Source organism: Miniopterus schreibersii (assembly GCF_964146895.1).
Source record: "Miniopterus schreibersii genome assembly, chromosome: 3".
NCBI lineage: Eukaryota > Metazoa > Chordata > Mammalia > Chiroptera > Miniopteridae > Miniopterus > Miniopterus schreibersii.
The window spans coordinates 99,881,405-99,902,282 of NC_138103.1; the positions used below are offsets into that span (position 1 = coordinate 99,881,405).

Genomic DNA, 20,878 nt, shown 5'->3' on the forward strand with positions numbered 1-20,878 from the left:
AAAGGGTATCGGTCCATGATGGCAGCAAAAATAGACTTGGAGCAGTGAAACAAGAAAGAGCCTAGAAGAGGCAACAGGAGAGCCTGGGATGGGCTGCTCTGGCTCACTGAGAAGTCAGAGAGAGGGGGAGAGAGAGAGAGAGAGAGAGAGAGAGAGAGAGAGAGAGAGAGAGAGAGAGAGAGAGAGAGAGGGCGGGAGGGAGAGAGGGAGGGAGAGAGAGAGAGAAGGGGGCCTGGGAGACAGGTTCAGGGACCTTAGAGACGGGATCAGGGGGGAAGCCCGGGATGAGCTGCCGCTGCCCATTGCTCCCCTGGTTACAAGTCTCGTGGGGTCCCCTCGGAGGGATAGAAATGGCACTGGTGGCTCCCCTGGTGGGGAGCGTGCACGGGATCCTTTGTCCTGAGCATATTTATCTTTCTTGCTGGTAGGAACCTTAGGGGAGGTCTCAAGAGGGAGTCTTAATAGAATATTCATGAACTTTCCAGGTGTGCTCTTTCAGGGTCCTGGTCTCCACTGATGGGTCAGTGCCAGGGCAGGGGGGTCATTAGTCAAGGCATCTGGTCCTGAGGCACCCATGGTGCCACTTGTCTGGTTTTGCTGAAACTTTTCTGGGCTTGAAGCTGAAATACAACTGAGGCATAGATGTTCCCTTTAGGGAGGAATGCTCATGGGGCCTAAACCACATGACCAGTGATGTGCTGGGGAGGAGAGGTTTCCCTGGGGACAAAGTTCTTGTTTTCCCAGTTTCGCCCCTTTCTAGGCATCTGAAGCTTCCTGCCCTGGTGAGTTTCTGTACCTGGCCCATCTAACAGAAGACACCCCATAATTCTCAGGGTAGGGAATCCATAGAATAAGGACTGCCTTAGCTTCCCCAGAAAACAAAGAAGAGCAATTCAAGCTGAAGGAAATCACTGGAATACGATTTGGGAGACTCCAAAGGACAATTAGGGCCTTAAGTTAGGCTCTGCCTCCTCTCTTCCTCAGATAGGGAAACCCTGATACTTAGCTTTGGTGGAGAACCGTGAGAGTTGTTTGTATCTCTCACCCTCTGAATTTGGAAGTTGTTGATAAGGGGTCACAGATGATTCAATACATCACATAACTCCTGTTAGGTGAAAAGTTATTACCCACTATAGATGCTAACCTAGTAAGAGGCATTCTTGGCAGCAAAATATATTGACAATGGAACCGCTGTGAAGTGGTGACATTAAGTTATTTGGGGGAGAGGACCATTTGATGATGGTTTTCTCTCCACAGTATTGCCCAGGACATTCGTTCTGTTCAAGAATCAATACCATTTCATACTTTCATGTAGTGACTAGGTGATAAGGGGAGAGACACAGCCTGATGGTGATCAACAGCAATTTTGAGAGGAGAATAAACATTCTTGGCATGTTAGGATGCATTGGAGGCAGTTAAGGCCCTAGCTGGTTTGGCTCAGTGGTTAGAGCTTCGGCCCATGGACTGAAGGGTCTCGGGTTCGATTCCTGTCAAGGGCACGCACCTCCATTGCAGGCTCAATCCCGGCCCCGGCTGGGGCACATGTGGGAGGCATCCAATCGATGTGTCTGTCTCTCTCTCTCCCCCCCCCCCCCCCCGAAAAGCAATGGAAAAAATATCCTCAGGTGAAGATTACAAAAAAAAATTTAAAAAAAAAGAAGGACAGTTAAGGACAAACACAAGAAAGAAGGTATAGCTTTGTTCTTAGAAAGGGGCAGCAAATAGTTCCATGGTCAGGAATACACAATGGGAAATTAGCCAACAGGATATTCCCCAAGGCACAGGCTGTCTTTTTGTTTAATCTTCAATTAAGCAAAGTGAGCATGGTTACTGATCATTGGGAAGCCAAGCAATGAATAACAGAATGGGTTAGTAATGATATACAGAACATCTTAATTGAAGTTTAAAAAGCAAGCCTCTGAGATTCTGTGAAATATAATAGAGATTATACCAGGCTCCACAAATAATTGGCACAGCCATGAAATTGAGAACAAAGTACACATATATTTATTTTGGAAGGGGCTGCAAGATTTTTGAGCTACAATTTGACACAACATAGTGAAGTCAACTTGAATGTGCATTTTTAAGACATGGTAATATATATGTTTTATTATATTGCTTCTAAATTTAATGCCAAGTAGTATTGGTCAAGCCCTGTAGATGCTATACATCAAAGGTAAAGTATAATATATTCTTCTGCCCTACTTTTTTTTTTTTTTCAAGTTATGAGGAAGTTTATTTAGAAAGTTACAAAGGAAGCAGAAGGGAACCAGCTGTGCTGCGTAGGCCCAGGTCACAAGTTACAAAAGAAGGGCCTTTGGAGTTTAGGAGAGGGAAAGGCAAAGGTAACAAGCCTGGGGGAGGGAACAAAAGGGGTTGTGTTCTCTGGAGAGGGACAGTGCTATTCTGCCCCACTTTGAAAGGAATAAAAGCTTCTCAAGAGGCAGGAAGAGGTAATGATAACATTTAGTATTATAAATGCATCATTGAACAAATATTTACCTTTACCTGCCATGTGGCAGGGATAGTGCTAGACCTATGCTGTCTAGTAAGGCAAATACTAGCTACAGGTATCTCTTGAGCATTGGAAAGGTGGCTAGTCCAGTGAGCAAAGTGAGCATGGTTATTGCACATCCAGTGAGATGTCCTGTAAGTGTAAAATACACACTAGATTTTAAAGAGTTAGTGGCGGGAAAAAGGAAGTATTATTAATTTTTATATTGATTACATGTAATGATAATAGTTTTGTTATATTGGGTTAAATAAAATATATCATCAAAATATCATCTTTTTTTTTTAGTTTTGAATGTGGCTGCTAGACAATTGGAAGACAGACTCTGTCCTTTAAAGAGGTCATAGTCTAAAGAGTGGAGGAGAGAAAGAGAAATATAGCAAAGGGCTGGGTTTCCAGCCTCTAACTCACTAGTTAGAGTAGGAGAGGGCGGGGTGGGAGGAACCTTCAAATTTGCCAATAAAGTTATCCACATCTCTTCAGGTTTAAATAGCTTTATTTTGCCTAAATACCCTGTCGATTCAAAGTTGAATTCCCTGTCAGGGCTATTTCTCCTGAACCCTTCCACTTAGCAAGGTGGCATTGGGTTTCGTGGAGCTTCCTGGGTTGCTGTTACCTCAGAGGGGCTCAGCCCTACCTGTGGGTTCCGGTGCTGGCCTCCCTTTGCTGGCCACCAGGGCCCGACCTTAGCTGTCCACAGTGCTGCCGAATCCTAGAATCCTAAGGGGTCACAGCTTGCATCTGATGCCCTGCCCAGCAGTCTGCCCTTGGCTGCCTCCAGCCGTAGGCTCACTCAGCCCTGTTTGCTGAAAAACCAGGCACCCCTGCCAACTAGCGTTTCAGCTCCCTTCTTCCCTCCTCGGGACATGAGGGGCTTCTGTAATCCTTCCACAAGGCTCAGGAACTGAGGGGCCTGCCCCTACCCGACCGCACATTGACACATGTTCTAATCTATGGCAATACTCCAGAGTGGTCTGGAGTATTCTCTCAGGGAGATATTCTCTCTCCAGAAGGTGCCTCCCTTGAAAGCTCTGAATGGGAACTTGACTGAAAACCCTACTGATTTAACACCGCCACGCCAACAATCCAGTGTGGCTTCCAACACTGCTCCCCTCTAGGGTTTTACCTCTTGCCCTTCCTCTTGCCCATCTCTCACCCCTGAAAGGGTCACTACTGTGGGACGATGCACAAAAGGCAGTTTTCAAATATAAAAATTAGCAGTAATAATATAGTTCAAGTGCCACATGAGAAACTGCCCAAAGGACAATGGAAGTTCAAAGGAGGGGAGTCTACTCCATCCTGGTGATCAGGGAAGGCTTTTCATAGTATGTGATATTCACTCATGCATCACCTTCTGAAATCCAGACTGGGCACTACTGTGTGCCAGGCACCGTGCTAGGCTCGGGGGTTCTGTGTGGTACACGAGACAGACACAATTTCTGATCCTGTCAAGCTTAGTGGAAGAAAACTGAACACTATGTAAGAAGAAGACTAAGTTGAGGCATCTTCAGGCAGTGATAATACAACGAAGAAAATAATGCCAAGCAGTGGGACAGAAAATGACTATGGGGCGGGTAAGTGCGCCGCGGCTAGGAAAGATCTCTCTGACTTAGTGACAACGAAGGATAAGAGGCCAACCTACCGAGCTCTGGGGCCGCGTGGGGCAAGGGGAGGGGCCCGCAGGGGCCAGGCTTGCCTGTTGGAAGAACAGGAAACACAAGGCCCATTGCCCAAGCTGAGTTTTGAAGGCCTAATGGGAGTTCTCTGGGCTGTGGACCGCGGGGCAGGAAGGAAAGGAGGGGGAGGGGAGTGGTTTCAGAGGCAGGGATCCATCCACTGTACAAAGTGGGCACTGTGACTAATCAAGAGTGAAGTCGAAGCTGTGATAATTAACAGGGAAATCTCCCTTCAGCTGGGGTTTTCAGGTAAAAGGAGTGCTGTGGGGCAGGGCGCCATACATTCTCTGTTCCCTGGGAGGGAAAGGAACGCGTTCAATGGAATGGCCTTCCCACACTGTGATCCTGAAACTAATCTATTACTCACTTGTAATGAGTTTGTCAAGACTTGTAATGAGAGTGTGCTGAGTTTCTGTTCTTTTCCAGGGATTCTAATAAGTGTCATTTTATTTTATTTTATATTATCCCTTCAGTCAACCCCACTGGATTAACCCCAGTTTACAAATGAGGACACTGAGGCATGGAGAGGTTAGGTAACTTCTTCCAAGTTAATTGCAAAGTAGCAAAGCCAGGATTCAAATTTCTGATGTCAGAACCCATGTTCCTTCCACTATTCCATATACAAAAAATACCTTTGTGCTCAAAGAAAGGGTGGGTAAGGAAGGTAGGTAACTTCTCCTGAGGACAGCACTTATTACCCTGTGGAATCTTATTATAGATCAGGTTTGGTGCTTGGCTCGTGGGCTCAGCAAACTTCTTTTATCAGCTCGCTAAGAACAAGTTCATCTCTGAGGGGGCACTACATTAACCAAGCTTATGATGCATAAAATCAGAATGCCAGCTTACCACTTATTGTACAAAAGGGACCACACCCCTCAAAATCTACATCTCTCACATTCTAGGTCAACCGGCATAGGAGCCAAGTCATCCTCAGGACACTGGTTGGCAAACATGGAATTGGAAAATAAGTTAAACACAGCTCTTTCAAGCTGTTGAGTTAAGATAACACAATATATCCATTTGTCAACAGGATGGCTTTTCCAATAGGGATGGAGACATGCCAAGTCCATAAAGCTACCAATTGCCTTCCCCGGTGCCACTCTAAGACTGGTTGATTTAATTTGAATACTCCATTTACTGGTATATTAGCCAATACTCTTTTGGTTGCAAAGAACAGAAACCAACACAAAGTAGCTTAATCACTTGATTCACATAATGAAAAATCTAGGCAGTTGGTTTTGTTTCAAGGAGAATTGGATCCAGGGAGTCAGTTGATGTCTTTTACTATTATTGTGCTCTCATCATTCAAAAATGATTTCCTCAGCCTTGGCATTTTTATCAGAAAGGCTTCTTCCTTGCTTAAGATTCCCATCCTACAAGGTTAGGAAACAAGGCAAAGTCCTTGTCCCTATAGAGACTGTTTTCTAGTAGAGTGGCCTAAGGAAAAACACACTCCTGTGTGTCTCCTCTACTCCTGGTGCTCTACTACAACATAGCTTTACTTCTGATACCATGGGTGTCACATGAAGTAATTCTGTGTCACCAGTTGGGATCCCACGACTTAATTCTGACACTATCTACCAGGAGATAGCATCAGGTCCCACAGGTTAAGGGCCTAATCCTACAAGACTGCCTACCACCCCAACCCAATTCAGATGCCAATGATAAGTCTAGGTTGTTACTTGTGTTTACTGACCCACCAGCTATAAATTAGAGATTTCCTAGATTCACTCCTCAGTTTCCATTAATTTGTTAGAGCAGCTCACAGAACTCAGGAAAATAGTTTACTTACTAGATTATGGGCTTTTTACAAGGACAGTAAAGGATACAAGCCAATAGCCAGATGAAGAGATACATAAGGTGAGGTCCAGAAGGGTACCAAGTACAAAAGCATCTGTCCCCATGGAGTTTGGACTGCTACCCACCCAGCACATGGGTACATTCTAGTTTACTGACTATCCCACTCCCCAGACTCTGTCCTTCTAGATTTTGGGGGAGGCTTCATTTCTCAGGCATGGTAGATTGAATCATTGGGCATTGGTGATTGAATTAAATCTATAGTCCCTCTCCCCTCCCCAGAGGTCAGGGGTCAGGTGGTGGGGGTGGGACTGAAAGCTCCAACCCTCTAAGCACTTGGTTGGTTCCCCTGGGAACCAGCCTCTGTCCTCAGGTAGTGCCCCAAAGTCACCTTATTAAGTAAACTGAGGTGCCACTGAAAGAGGTTTGTTATGAACAAGACACCTTCATCTCTCTTATCTATCGCTTGGGAAACTCCAAGGGTTAAGAACTCTGCCAGAGACAGGATGAAGACCAAAAATGTATTTTTTTTATTTTTTTATTTTTTAAATTTTATTTTTGTTTAAAATATTACAGATGTCCCTTTTTCTCCCCAATGACCCGTTCCCCCCCCCGTTCCTTCCCCCTCCCCAGTCCTTCTCCCCCCCATTGTCCGTGTCCTTGGGTTGTGCATATGTGCATATAAACTCTTTGGTTACTCTCTCCCCCTCCACCCACCCGCCCCCCTCCCTCTGACATTCGTCAGTCTCATCTATGCCTCCATGTCATTGAATCTATTCTGTTCGTCAGTTTATTAAGTTCTTTAGATTCCACGTATAAGCGAGATCATGTGCTATTTGTCTTTCTCTGCCTGGCTTATTTCACTTAGCATAATATTCTCCAGGTCCATCCATACTGTCCCAAAGGGTACGAGATTCTTCTTCTTTACAGCTGCATAGTACTCCATGGTGTAAATGTCCCACAGCTTTTTTATCCACTCATCTACTGATGGGCACAGCCACCATCCCTAGGACAGAACGAGAGCATGGGAGGAGCCCTTACTCCACCAGGCTGAGACCCAGATGGCTGGAGAGAGCTCCGCTACGGCTCATGGGCTCGCAGAGAAATCACTGTGGTGCCATCAGGTCCTTTGGAATATGCTGGAAATTCACCTGCCAGGATTCTGGGAAGCTGTTGGGGCTCACTGGAGACACTGGGTCACAAACTGCTGAAGGCCAGGGAGCTGGTTTGGGGGGGTAAGTTCCTGGCCTCTGGGTGCCACTACATGCTCCCCTAGCACACCTGCACTATGCTCTTCAGGAGTCTGATGAGAGGGGCACACAGAATCAAGAAGCAAACCCCTTTTACCTCCTGCAGTCTTCCTAGTGTTAGTGAGGAAACACCACCAGAGGTTAGACCTGGGTTCAGCAACCTTGGTACTTGAGTTGTGGCCATGAAAGAATTCAGGGTCAAGACTCCAGTTAGGAGAGAGAGTGTTTATTTGGAAAGTCACAGAAGTAGAGAGAAGGTGAGCTGGCTGGGCTGTGTGGGTTGAGGAAATGTTAGAGGCAAAATAAACACTTGAAGCATAGGGAAGAGAAAGGCAAAGATAATTCACCTGGGGGAAGAGAGGGAAGGGAAAGGTCAGACAAGCTCCAGAGAGGGAGAGTGCATGCAGTCCCTTTGTCTTAAGGTTTTTATCTGTTTTCCAAAGGCAGGAATTCTAGGGGAGGTCTTTGGGAAGGATTTCAATAGAATATTCACCAGCTTTATGTTGTTGCACCAAAGTGAGATTTATTCCCTTAACATCATCAGTCCTTGAGTGTGGTTGGCACAAAGGCACTAATTGGATTTCTGCTGTCTCCCTGAGTAGGGTGATTTAAGCTATACACCCTCTGGTTGGGGAGAAGTGCAAACCATTTGCTCTTAAGTGTCCTCGGTTAGGGAAGACAGGAGTTTTCGATTTACTAGGTGGCTATAAACTGCTTGGCAGTTTAATTATCTGTCTCTGTTTCCCTATTTCACTTGTCCTGGCTTACTAACCTGTCTCACTAGCACCCCTCTACTGACAAAGCTTAACATCATGCCAAAGAAAAATATTTAAAGGTTCCAAGACAGTTTGCACAGAGCAGGCAAAAGGATGAATTTGGAACTGAGACACAATAAATCCATAGCTGTCATACCAAGATATGGTTGTATTTTACAGCGATACCAAGTCGATATATTTTCTGACACTCAACTGTTTAGAAAACTCAGTACTGCAGTAGTGACTATCTGTGTTTAGTGAAAGGCGTCTGAGAACTTGGGGTTCAATATTTGTGTTTCATATTAATCCCTACGAGGGAACACTGAGAATGTTCTTTCCTTCAGATAACTAGTTATAAATTCAGGTGGTACTGATAGGTTCTGCTAGGTTTTTATTAATCCTTTATTTCCTTCCTAACAAAAGTCTATTCCTATTGTCTCTTGTTCTAGGCTTCTTATCTTTATGGATTTATGGCTTTTTAGAAAATCCGTGTATGATCATTTTGTGGTAGGCAGTTAGACAGACATGAGCAGAGCAAGGACGATGGGCCAGGTACAGAAGGTCACCAGCGTGGAAAGCCTCAGCTGCCTAGCAATGGACAGTTGTAGGGTAGGACCTCGCCCCCAAAGTGCTCTTTCCTCCCCTAGCATATTGATAGTCATGTGGTTCTGACCCCCTGACCTTTTCTCCCTAGAGATAACATCTAGATCTCAGTTGTATTTCAGCTCCAGGCCCAGAAAAACAACAAAATCAAACCAGTGACCCCACAGATGACCTCAGGACCAGCTGCATTGGATAATGCCTCCCTGCCCGGGCATCAACCAATCAATCAGCGGAGCCCTAGACCCTGAAAGGACACACCTGGAAAGTTGCTGAATATTCTATTGAGATCTTCCCCTTAGACCTCCCCTAAAATCTCCAGCCTTAAAACCCTTAGGATAGAGGACCCAGCCTGCTCTCCGTCCCGGGAGCACACCCACGATTTTCCTTCCCCCCTCCCTGCCCCACAGGTGTGTTACTATTACCTTCCTCACTCCCAAACTCCAAGGGCCCTTCCTTTGCCTCTCTAACTTGTTTCCTAAGCCCATTTCTTCTACGAATTACTTCAGTCTCTGTGATTTTATAAATGTTCTCCTATAGTTTGAGTCTTGGCTCTGAATTCTTTCCTAACCAGAACTGAAGTATTGAGGTTGATGAACCCAGGTCCAGTCTGATCCCACCAATCTAACACCTGGTGCTTTTCCCCACCGCCTGCAACAATTTTAGTCAGTTTTCACTAGGAAGCAAAGGTCAATGTATGCTTAATTCATATTGTGGATGGGGGAAAAAGGGATTGTATGGAAAGTAACCTCACAGGGTAACCTGATCATAAATTCCTTACTGGGCAGGTCATGGTGGCTAGTCAGACACACCTCTGGCCTATAACTTTTTTGGGGTGTGTGTGTAATTTTCATTTAATTTATTGGAGTGACATTGATTAATAAAATTATATAGGTTTCAGGTGTACAGTTCTATAACATATCATCTGTATATTGTATTGTGTGTTCACTACCCCAATTAAAGTTTTCCATCACCATTTATCTCCCCTTTTCCCTCTTCTACCCTCCCCCTGTAGTAATCACCATGCTGTTGTCTGCGAGGCCTTTAACTTCTTAGCAAAAGGCTTATCTATGCTTTAAGAAAGCCCTGTTCATTGTTTCTGTGCATCTAGGTAGACATATCTTTGAAATAAGCTGTAACCACCCACAAGAGAGCACATAATCTTGTTAACCTGTAAACCCAGTCCCCTCCTTGCTTCCTCCTACCTTCCTTGTGTTCCCTCCTTAATTTCAAACATGTAAAAGGAGCTGCAAAACTATCACTCTCTGGAGCATTTGGGAACTTGCTCCCCAGCATATGTTATCAGTTTGGCTCAAATAAACTTATAAAAATTCTCTACAGGTTTGGACATTTCTTAAGCCAACCATATCTCTACTTGGAGGTCTCTCTCCTAATCTTAATGGCTCCTGTGCTGAAGGAACTGGCCCACCAACTCTCATCCTCAGCAGGTTGTAGTCCATGCTGCCCCCAACTTCAGAGAGCAAGTGTCAAACTCACAGGAGTCTCATTATAGCCCCACCTAGACTGAGGGGAGGGAATCGCCTCTCTCCAAAGAAATTCCCCCTCACTAAATTCTCTCGTAAGCACTCAACTCACTAATACTCCTCGTATCAGTCAGGGTTTGACCAGAGAAACAGAATCAACAGGAGATATACACAGGGTGTCCAACAAAAACATGTACACCTTTTACAAGCTGATAGCTCAATTGATGTTTCTTTCTTTTCAGATTTAGCCCATAGGAATAATAATTATTCAAAGTGTGTCTACATTTTCAGGGATACTCTGTACACACACACACACACACACACACACACACATTAAGGGATTGATTGCAAGGAATTGACTTATATGATTGTGGAGGCGAGCCCACAGGTCAGAGTGGCAGGAAGGGCAGGCTGGAAGCTGCACTCACAGGTCGGATTTCTTTTTCTTCAGAGAAGCCTCAGCTCTGCCCTTAAAGCCTTCACCTGGTTGCATCAGACCTACCTGATTATGTAGAGATCTCCCTTAAAGTCAACTGGCTTTCGATTTTAATTACAAAATGCCTTTCCAGCAACACCTAGGCTGGTGTTGGATTGAATAAAAGCTTTAGCTTAGCTAAGTTGACACATAAAGCTGGCCGGCACACCCTTACTATGGGTTGAATATTTTCGGAATTATGAAACCCATGCTTGAGTGTTTCCTTTAAAACTGCATCTTATTGTAGCACTCACTTTGGAATTTTGGATCTATTATACCAATTTAATTTCCTTATGTATCACCTTGACGCTCAGCATAAGAGAGCAGTCCAGGCTAATGAGCTTCATATTTGTGGTTTCCCAAATCTCCCTGCTTCACCCTCAGTTTGTACCATGTGTTTCTGCTCAGGATCTCTCCCTGCCTCCCTGGTTCTTAAACTGGCCGCCAAGTTCTGCAGTGATGACCCTACTCCGATGCATGTCCCAGTCCTCCTGGCTCACTCCTTTAACTGGCTACGCTTGTTAAGCCCCATATTCTGACAGAACACTCTGGGTTCCTGCCTCATTCAAGGAGCGTGCCTCCCTCCAGTCTGCCTTATGCTCTGTTCCTACATGGGAGGCGCAGTGAGGCTCTGACCTTCTTACTCTGCACTGAAAAGCACCAAGCAGGTAAAGTCCTACATCTCTTCTCCCGATGGCACAAGCTGAGCATTCCTCCTCACTTACAGAATTCATACCAAGGCCATAGTCGCTGAAAGCCCTCCGTAATATTACTCTGGTTTACTGCAGAATTTTCTCACCAAACCAGGTGATTTGCTCTTCCTCAATCTATACTTTCTGTGGATGGAAAAGGGGTGCTGTAATAAATCATAAATCCTAACTGGGCAGGTCATGGGTGGGTAGTCACACCCCAGGCCTGTAACTTCTTTGGTGACAGTTCTTTAAGCCAGCCCTGCCCACTGTTCTTGTGCATCTAGGTTAGCACCCCTTTGAGATGCCAGAACTAATACCCTTTCAAAGGCATAACCACCCTCAAGAGAGCACATAATCTTAACTACCCTGTAGTCCAATCCCCACCTTGCTTTCTCCCACCTCCATGTAATCTTCCTTAATTCTAATTGCATAAAAGAAACTGCAAACTGTTATTCTCTGGAGCATTGGAGATCTTGATCCCGGCATATGTTGTCAGTTTTGGCTCAAACTCTTATGAAAATTCTCTACAGGGCTGGACGTTTCTTATGTCAGCATTTCCCACGTTTCTGACTTCGCTCGTGCTCTTCTGTCTAGAAAGTCCTGCCCTCCTCTTTCTCACCCACCAACATCTCACCCATCCTTCAAAGTCCATCACAAGTGGTACTGTATCCGTGCGCCAACTCCATTGTCTAAACATGACCCTTTCTCCTATCTGTCCATCCACTCACTTCCTTAAGCATTAAGTCCTTAGGACATCAGATCCTGGTTGGCATCTTAAGAAGAAAGAGTCTCAGGTCTGTTGACTACAGAAACAGTTGTTTCAGTCAAGCTGAAAATTAACATCTTGACCTCACTGTGTTTCAGGCCCAGGCTGTGAAAGCTGAATCTGACCACACCCTCAGGAAACCAGCCTGAACAAAGCCATGGCTGCCATCAGGACTCGTCACAAAGATCACCTACGCCTATCCCGGCCCAACCGCTCGCTCCGAGAGCCCAGGACCCTAGCTTCCTTAGCCACCACTATTGATGATTTCCCCCTACATACCCATCCCCTGGGAGCCACGGGGGAGCCAGGTCTTTGACACTGGCTTACCCATGACTCTGGACTTGGCGCCATTTCCTCGACTAATAAATCCTTACTTTCTTGGCTGCAAATTCCTGTTCATGCTTGATTGGGCTTTGATGTGCACGGGGAAATGGACCCCTTTTGTAGGATAACAATCTCCTCTCCATGAATTCTTTCTTGATATTCTTGACTGGATGTCAGGCCGCCCTCCTCTCAGCCAGTAACTCTTATGGCTCATGTATTACTCTTGCTAACATTGTAGTTACTTCCCATGCTGGTGTCAGTTCCCCCCGCCTTCCCAGACTGGAAGCGCTTGGGGACAGATACTGCTCTGGCTCACACGTCTATGGCCTCCAGCATCTAGCACAATGCTTTGCCCAAAGTAGACCCTCAATGACTATTCTCTGAAATGAATGGATTTGATCTGGGTAGTTATTTCCATAAGAATTTTGTGAAGGAGCTTCACCTAAGATCTCTGAGTCAGGACACTTGGCTTTGAGCTTGTCCTTGCTAACCTCATTTTTTTCTCTGGCCCGAGGTTTGAAGAAGATGATTTTCAGAGTTCCTGCTATGTTCTTAAATTCTAAGATTTTTCCATTTTTTAAATTTTTTTTCTCACCTGAGGACATTTCACTGCTTTTCAGAGAGAGTGGAAGTGAGGGGGAGAGACACAGAAAGAGAAATATCGATGTGAGAGAGACACAGCGATGGGTTGCCTCCTACACATGCCCTGACCAGGGATAGAGCCTGCAACAGAGGAGATATGTGCCCTTGGCCCGAATCGAACCAGGGACCCTTCAGTACTGATGCTTTAACCACTGAGCCAAACTGGCCAGGGCCTAAGATTTTTTTCTTTTAATGCCTAAAATGAGAATGTTGGTTTGTTTTGACAGCTCCTCAAAGAAATAACCTTTGCTCTGAGAAGAAAGATAGGCTGCCCCAGGCGACAACTTTTGAGTTGCTGAGATGACAGTGAGTGGGCAGCCCTGACCTGCCCTGTCTTGCCCTGCTTGGATTTATTAGTTGAGGAAATGGCACCAAGTCCAGAGTCACAGGTAAGCTAGTGTTAAAGACCTGGCTCCCCCGCGGCTTCCAGGGGATGGGTATGTAGGGGGCTCCTCAAACTGCACCCAACCAGGGAGCAGGAAGCCTGGTCACATGTGCTAGGTTGACAGCAGGCGACATGGGAAGAGACACTGAATGCACTTCCTTAAAGAGGGGGATTTCTAAGCCTTAACGAAAGAGAAAGAGAGATTGATGGCCGAAATCAAAGCAAAACAACCATTTCTTTGACCCCACTCCTGATATGGATGACAAGAAAGCCACTAAGAGTTACTGTCATTGAGCTTCAGCTCTGGCATTGGGAAAGTGGTGTGTGTGGTGGCAACGGGAAGGCAGAGGGGGGAAACACAAAACCAAAAACATTGTGAAGCTCCCCAAATCATCTCCTCATTTCAAAAAGCTGTCGCTAAGAGAGAACAAGCTGGCGGCGGAGGAAACAGCTGCACCCGCTGCCTCCGCAACCACATCAAAATCACAACTACAATACAGAACCACCATCACGCAGAGCCTCCTGAGATCCGGCTGCACAGAAGCCCCACAGCCAGGGAGCTGAAGCAGCACCGAGACCGGGAGGAGGGGCGGAGACGCGGGCGGATCGGGGCTGAATCAGAGACACGGCCCCCGGCCCACACCCGGTGCCGCGGGTAAACCCGGGAGGACATCTCAGCCGTGGGGGTTTCCCGGAGGAGCGAGGGGCCCAGCCCCCCAGCAGGCCCCAGCCCAGGGCTCCAGGCCGGGAAGAGGCGTCCCCACACCTTCGGGCTGTGAACCCAGCGGGGACTGTCCCTGAGGGTCGAGGAGGCCGCGGGAGCCCCAGCAGCTCCTCTAAAGGGCCCGGCACGGACTCACTCGGACGCTCCCTCTGAGCCCAGCGCCGGGAGCAGCCTGAAAGGACCCGGGACACTCAGGAGGAACTAACCTGCCTGAGATCCGGGCGAGAGGCGGAGGGCGGCTTCCTCCCGGGCAGAAGGGCTGGCGGAGGCCATGGCTCCTGTGGCGAGTCCTCCCCGCACAGCCGGCAGGCAGGCGCCATGTTTGAGTCGCCAGCACCTGACTCTCACCTTTGGCCCCGCCCCGTGAGTCCCGGAGGCCCCGCCCCTCCCCACCTGCAGCTCATCCGGGCCATTTCCAGGGGCTTTTCTGTGCAAGTGGCCGCTAGAGCCTCATTCTTAGGACTTTCCTAAAATCTCTCAAACAAGCAGCAGCTGCCCCATATGGCTTGATAAGCGGCCCCAGGCCTGGCACTAGCGGCAGCTGCACTGGCTCATAGTTGGGCCTCTCCTGGGCACCTCCAAGCCCAGCACAAGTACCAGCCAACTACGGTTTGCTGTGTAGCTCATGCTGGGTGGCCCTGGGCAGCCTGGGTGGCACAGGCTGGCTTGGCACCTCCTGGGAGGCCCCAGAGACAGTGCACCTGGTGGTCAGACTTGACCACACTGGATTACAACCCTACTACATCCATGAGTGACACTCAAGGGGCGCACTTGGTGAACACCAAAGCCCCACTGAAGTAAATCCTGACCCATAGGGGTGTCTCCAGCACAGCAGCTCTCTGGCTATAGTTGCAGCTGGTCCTCACAGCTGATTGGCCTGGGGACCAATTCCTCCCAGTGAGGCCAACAGCAACCAAGGCTCAACTACAACAGGACAGTGCACACAGCCCACACAGGGGAGCACCTAGAAGGCCCAGCTCAGGTGACTGGGGAGGCTGAGCCACTGGACCCTACAGGACACCTACTACACAAAGCCAATCTACCAATTCCAGGAGACATAGCAGCTCTACCTAATACATAGAAACAAACACCTGGAAGCAGCCAAGATGTGGAGGCAAAGAAACAGGTCACAAAGGAAAGAACAGAAGAAATCTCTAGAAGAGGAACTAAATGAAATAGATCCAAGCAATCTAACAGATACAGAGTTCAGAGTTTTGTTTTTAAGGATGTTTAAGCAGACTATTAGGGAAATAACTGAGAAAATCGATGACATAATAAAGTACCAATTTGAAATGAAGGCTACACGAACTGAAATGAAGAATAATTGACAGGGAATCAACAGTAGAGTAGAGGACACTGAGAATCAAATCAGCAATTTGGAACAAGAGGAAACAAAAAACACCCAACCAGAAGAGCAAAAAGAAAAAAGAATCCAGAAATATGAAGATAGTATAAGGAGCCTCTGGGACAACTTCAAGAGGCCCAACATTTGTAATATTGGGGTGCCAGAAGGGGAAGGAACAGACCAAGAAATTGAAAACCTATTTGAAAAAATAATGACAGAAAACTTCCCCTACCTGAGGAAAGAAATAGACTTACAAGTCCAGGAAGCACAGAGGGTCCCAAACAAGAGGAACCCAAAGAGGCCCACAGCAAGACACATCATCATTTAAATGCCAAAGTTTAAAGACAAAGAGAGAATCTTAAAAGCAGCAAGAGAAAAGCAATTAGTTACCTACAAGGGAGCACCCATACGACTGCCAGCTGATTTCTCAACAGAAACCTTCCAGGCCAGAAGGGGTGGCAAGAAATATTCGAAGTGATGAAAAACATGGAACTACAACCAAGATTGCTCTACCCAGCAAAGCTATCATTTAGAATTGAAGGTCAGATAAAGAGCTTCTCAGACAAGGAAAAGCTAAAGGAGTTCATCACCACCAGACCAGCACTACAGGAAAAGTTGAAGGGTCTTCTTTAAGAAGCTAATGAACAAAAGAATCTGTCAAACTAAATAGATCCAGAGACACTGATGCAGGCAACAGAGGATCATATTTCAGAGGAAAGAGGGAAGGGGGGTGGAGGGTGGGAAGAGATTAACCAAAGAAGTTATATGCATATATGCATAACCCATGGACACAGTCAATAATGGGGTGAAGGCCTGGGGAGGGGGTGAGAGTGAGGTGGAGGGAGTCAATTGGGGGGGAAAATGGGACACCTGTAATACTCTCAAGAATAAAGATAAATTTAAAATAATAATAATAATAATAATAATAAAATAAAATCTGAAAGAAATCACAAAAAATAAAAAATTTAAAAAGCTGTAGCTATACTTTATCTTTTGCTCTTGTGTTGTTTCTCTAACTCCCTCCACCTTGGTCTCAGAGGTTCTTATGATTTTTTTAAAAAGGGCAAGGGGAGGGGAGGCTCCTACATTTTCTAACCTCTTTCCAGTCTAATTCAAAGCAATAAAACAAGCTATTTCCATGCTGGAAACAAACAACGAATGTGACTCAAAGATAGGGACACATTATTTTGATGCTCAGTTAAGACATCTTGTGATCCCACCACTCGAATGGTCAGATTTCACCTTTCTTCAATGTGACCCCCAGGGCTCAAGGGCACTGTCCCAACTGTGCTCAGGGACCAGCAATTTTTGTGTTTTTGCTCTGGCCCTATTTCTGCTGCCCTGTTGCTGCCTTAGCTACCCACGACTCACAGGAAGCTGCTGCTGCAGGGGCACAGACGTCCTCTGTTCTATTAGTGACAGCCCCCAACATCACCACCCAGGCTGTGTGAAGATACTGCCTCCCCCCCTTAGCTGCTTTTTCTAAAGCAAAAAGCAGATCCTTCCCCAGCTCTCCACGACACGACTGGGCCTGGTTTGGAAATTTAGATTGGGAAACTAGAAGTGCCAAGTTTCTCCTTTTACCCCTAGAAAGTAACTTGAGCCCATTTTGGATTAAGGAGCTATTTCTAACACTTAAAAAAATGACCTGGTTGTATCAAGGGCCACACCCAGCTACATAGCCTTGTTCAGGCCTGTCGGTGCAGGGAATTGGAGCTCACAATTGTGACCTGCGTGCTTCAAGTCTTTGAGATAATGTCTCATGCTCCACTGGCTTGGGGTATGAATACAGTCACATCTTCTCTGTTTTTCCAAGTAATTTATTGCAAATCAATTTATCTTTATTCAAAAAGACAGTAATGTTTCCTTCTCAAGTCCCCTCTATCATCTTCTGAGGAGTCTAAGAATTCAGTCCCCAGCTCTCCAAACGCCAGCTGGAGAGAGAGATTCGTGTCTACCGGCTCGGCTGCTGTGCTTGCTGCCATGGGGTGCGGTCCCTGAGTTCCAGATTCCGGGTTCTGTTTGAGCAACTTTTAGGCCCAGATATTCCCTGAGCGCCTTCTACCTACCAGGCGCGGGGCTCGGCACAAGGACGTCAGTGTGAACACACTCAACAGGGCTTCTGCCCGCCTGGGCCTTTCCCAGGAAACGGGGTCCAGAGGGCGATGCATTAGTGACCTGGGCCACAGGCCAGCTTAGGGGGGCGCTCCGTGCCGAGGTGCCTCAGATGCAGCTCTCCTGGGTCACACACAGGCTCACACACTATCCCTGCCGGGCGCACACCTGTCTCCTTGCCATATCCTGAAGGCAAAGGGACACGGAGGAGAGTCCTAACCAACAGTCCTGTCCACCTGCCTCTGCCTGTTTGATTTTAGGACCTGGCCATGCACCCTAAGGGGACTGAGGGGAATGTTTCCTCCCCTAACCACCAGAAGAACCAAAACTTGGCTCCTTGACTTGCTTGTTTAAAGTTCCTAAGACTATGGCTTTTCTCTCACACTGGCTGTATAGCAAACTGGTTTACTCCATGGTTGTGCTTATGGTTCCAGAGGGTTCTGCCTTATGTATTTTTCAATCTATCCATAAATATTTGTGGTTAAAACAAAAAAACAAACCAGAAAGGTTAAAAGTAGTTACCCCGAAGAAATAGGTCTGGGAAAAGGGGGGCTAGAGTGAGAGGAGGTTGCTTTTCATAATAAATTCTGCTGTACTTTTGATTTTTTTTTTTACTATACACATGTATTACTTTAATATATATTACTTATATATATATCACTTATATATATATTTATAATATAAAAAAGCTTAAGGGGTTAATAACGTGACCTAAACAGCTTGATAACACAATAATAAATTAATAAGCATGTGTGACAGCCTGTGAAGCAGAATTTCCTTAAGGAGCTGCACACGTTCCTCATACAGAGTTCCAATTATTTGCATTGCAGTAAATATAAAAATTTATTTTTAAATAAATAAATGAAAGTGGCTGGTGTGGCTCAGTGGTTGAGCATCGACCTATGAACCAGGAGGTCACTGTTCGATTCCCTGTCTGGGCATGTGCGCAAGTTGTGGGCTGGATCCCCAGTAGGGGGCGTGCAGGAGGCAGACAATCAATGACTCTCATCATCGATGTTTATCTCTCATTAATATTTCTTCTCTCTCTCTCTCCCTCTCCCTTCCTGTCTAAAATCAATAAACACATATTTTTAAAAAAACAGCCTATAAACCTACTGTCATTGTAACTACACAAAAATTGTATAGAATTATATGGATCGACACTGGGAGAGACAGAGTTGAAAATAACTCGAGTTGTTGGTTGAGAGGATTAGAAACTAGTGTTTTTGTTTTGTCTTAGCTTTTTATTTATGTTGGTTATGATGATTAATTTTAGACTGTGTGGTTTATTTCTGTTATCCCCATATTATTTTAATAATTATTTTTTAGTTAATGTTGCTCCCTGGCTTTTAGAACCTGCAATTTGATGTCATTGGATAATAGTGCCATGGTCTGCATGTCTGTGTCCCCCTAAAACTCAGTCGTTGAAATCCTAACCCCCACACTTGGTATTGGTGGGTGGATGTCTTTAGGTCATGAGGGGAGCCCTCCTGAATGGGAGCAATGACTTACAGGAGGCCCCAGAGAGCTCCCTGGCCCTTCCCACCACGTGAGGATGCAGCGAGGAGTCAGTGGTCTACAAGCCAGAGAGCAGAGCTTCCACCAGACACTGAATCCGCCAAGTCCGCTATCCTGGACCTCCAGCCTCCAGAACTGAGAGAAATAAGTGCTTGTTGTTCCCAAGCCACCTAGACTCTGGTATTTTGGGATAGCAGTCTGCACCAGCTACAACATTTAGGAACCATTTTCCCCTGATCTCCTGTATTATCACAGTAAAAAGTGGGATGGGGTTGAGTGTAAGAATGCTGAATTTTTGGACATAATCTGTCTTTAAGTTGAAAAGAGGAATCTGGTGAGGCAGATTTGGCAAAGCAATGGTTATAAATAGTGTGCAGTTTTCTCCATTGCCTAAGATTGGGAAAGTCAGTAACATCAGGTTGGGGCCTGCTCGAGTCTGTAAGATGGTAGTTCCAGCATCAGTACCAACGGCGCCCGCAGCAGCGTGCTTCCCGCCCGGGCTTCCAGGCGAGACCGCGGCAGGCATCCTGTGGCCCTCAGGGAAGCACAGCTCTCCACCCGAACGCCTTTCTCTCTGCCCCGCCTGTGTCCCCCCTTCCAGGGCCCTCTGCGGGGGCTGATGAGAGAACGGTCTGGAGACCTGGGCACGGGCTTATCTCTGCCGCTTACTGTGTGACCCTGGGCAAATTAGTTCAGTCTATGAGCCTCAGGTTTCCTCATCCAAAAGTGGAAATAGCAGTATAAAGTTCACAGGATTATTGGTGAGAGCAAATAAATCCCCTGCTAAATTGGTGTCAATGAGAGTGTCGGACAAAGGCACTTGGTGATACTTTAGAGATATCAGGCTCAGCGTCTGTGTGTCCCTTATCACCTCCAAGTCATCCTGGCAACACTGCTGCTGGGACTGGCCAGCCGGGAGGCAGAGGACACCTGACACTTGGCCAGGTGGACACTTGCTCCTGACATCTAATGGCTGTTTATGGAGCCAGGTCTGGCTCTACATCTGGAAGCTTCCATGGAAAAGGAAACCAAGGAATGATCCACTCACAGCGTGGGAAAGGTGAGTGGGAGTTAACAGATGCAGGCTCCTTGTCTGGGGGAGTAAAATCAGCCTGCATGGGATCCAACTCCAGACTCCTCCCGAGAGCTCTAAGAATGGACTGTGGTGGGTAGATGGCTCCTGGAGCAAAGCAGGCTTCTTTTTCAGCATCAGAATTTATCAATCGGTAATTACAATGGTAGTTATTCAGACTGGGTGTTTGAAAGTGATATTCAGCTAAAACCTTGCTATGTAGAAAATGAGCTTTAATGTTTACAAACTCTAAATAATGCAATAAGATATATACAAATTCACACAGGAAGCATTCTTGCTGAAAATGTTAAAACTGAGGGTGATCATGAGGAAACAAAAGGAACCCATAGGCTTTTTAAAAAACAATCTATGCCATGGGAAGAAAGAAAAAAAGCAGAGGAACTTCCTTAGATTAAAAGATACTAAAGAGCCTGGCCGGGCGTGGCTCAGCGGTTGAGCATCGACCTAGGATCCAGGAGATCGGGGTTCGATTCCCGGTCAGGGCACATGCCCGGGTTGTGGGCTTGATCCCCAGTCGGGGGCCTGCAGGAGGCAGCTGATCAATGACTCTCTCATCATTGATGTTTCTATCTCTGTCTCTCCCTCTCCCTTCCTCTCTCTGAAATCAATAAACGTATGTTTTTTTAAAAAAAAAAATACTAAAGAAATATAACAAATGATTGCAATATGTGAACCTAGAGAGATTGATTGAAAAAAACTATATAGAATATTCTGGAAATAGTTGG

At 46.3% G+C, this 20,878-nt stretch overlaps 1 protein-coding gene across 1 annotated transcript in view; it reads right to left on the reverse strand.

Moving 5' to 3' along the window:
* The window catches only part of TMEM267 (transmembrane protein 267), a 429,802-nt gene that overhangs the window by 373,594 nt on the left and 35,330 nt on the right, over nt 1-20,878 (reverse strand). The window lies entirely within an intron of this gene.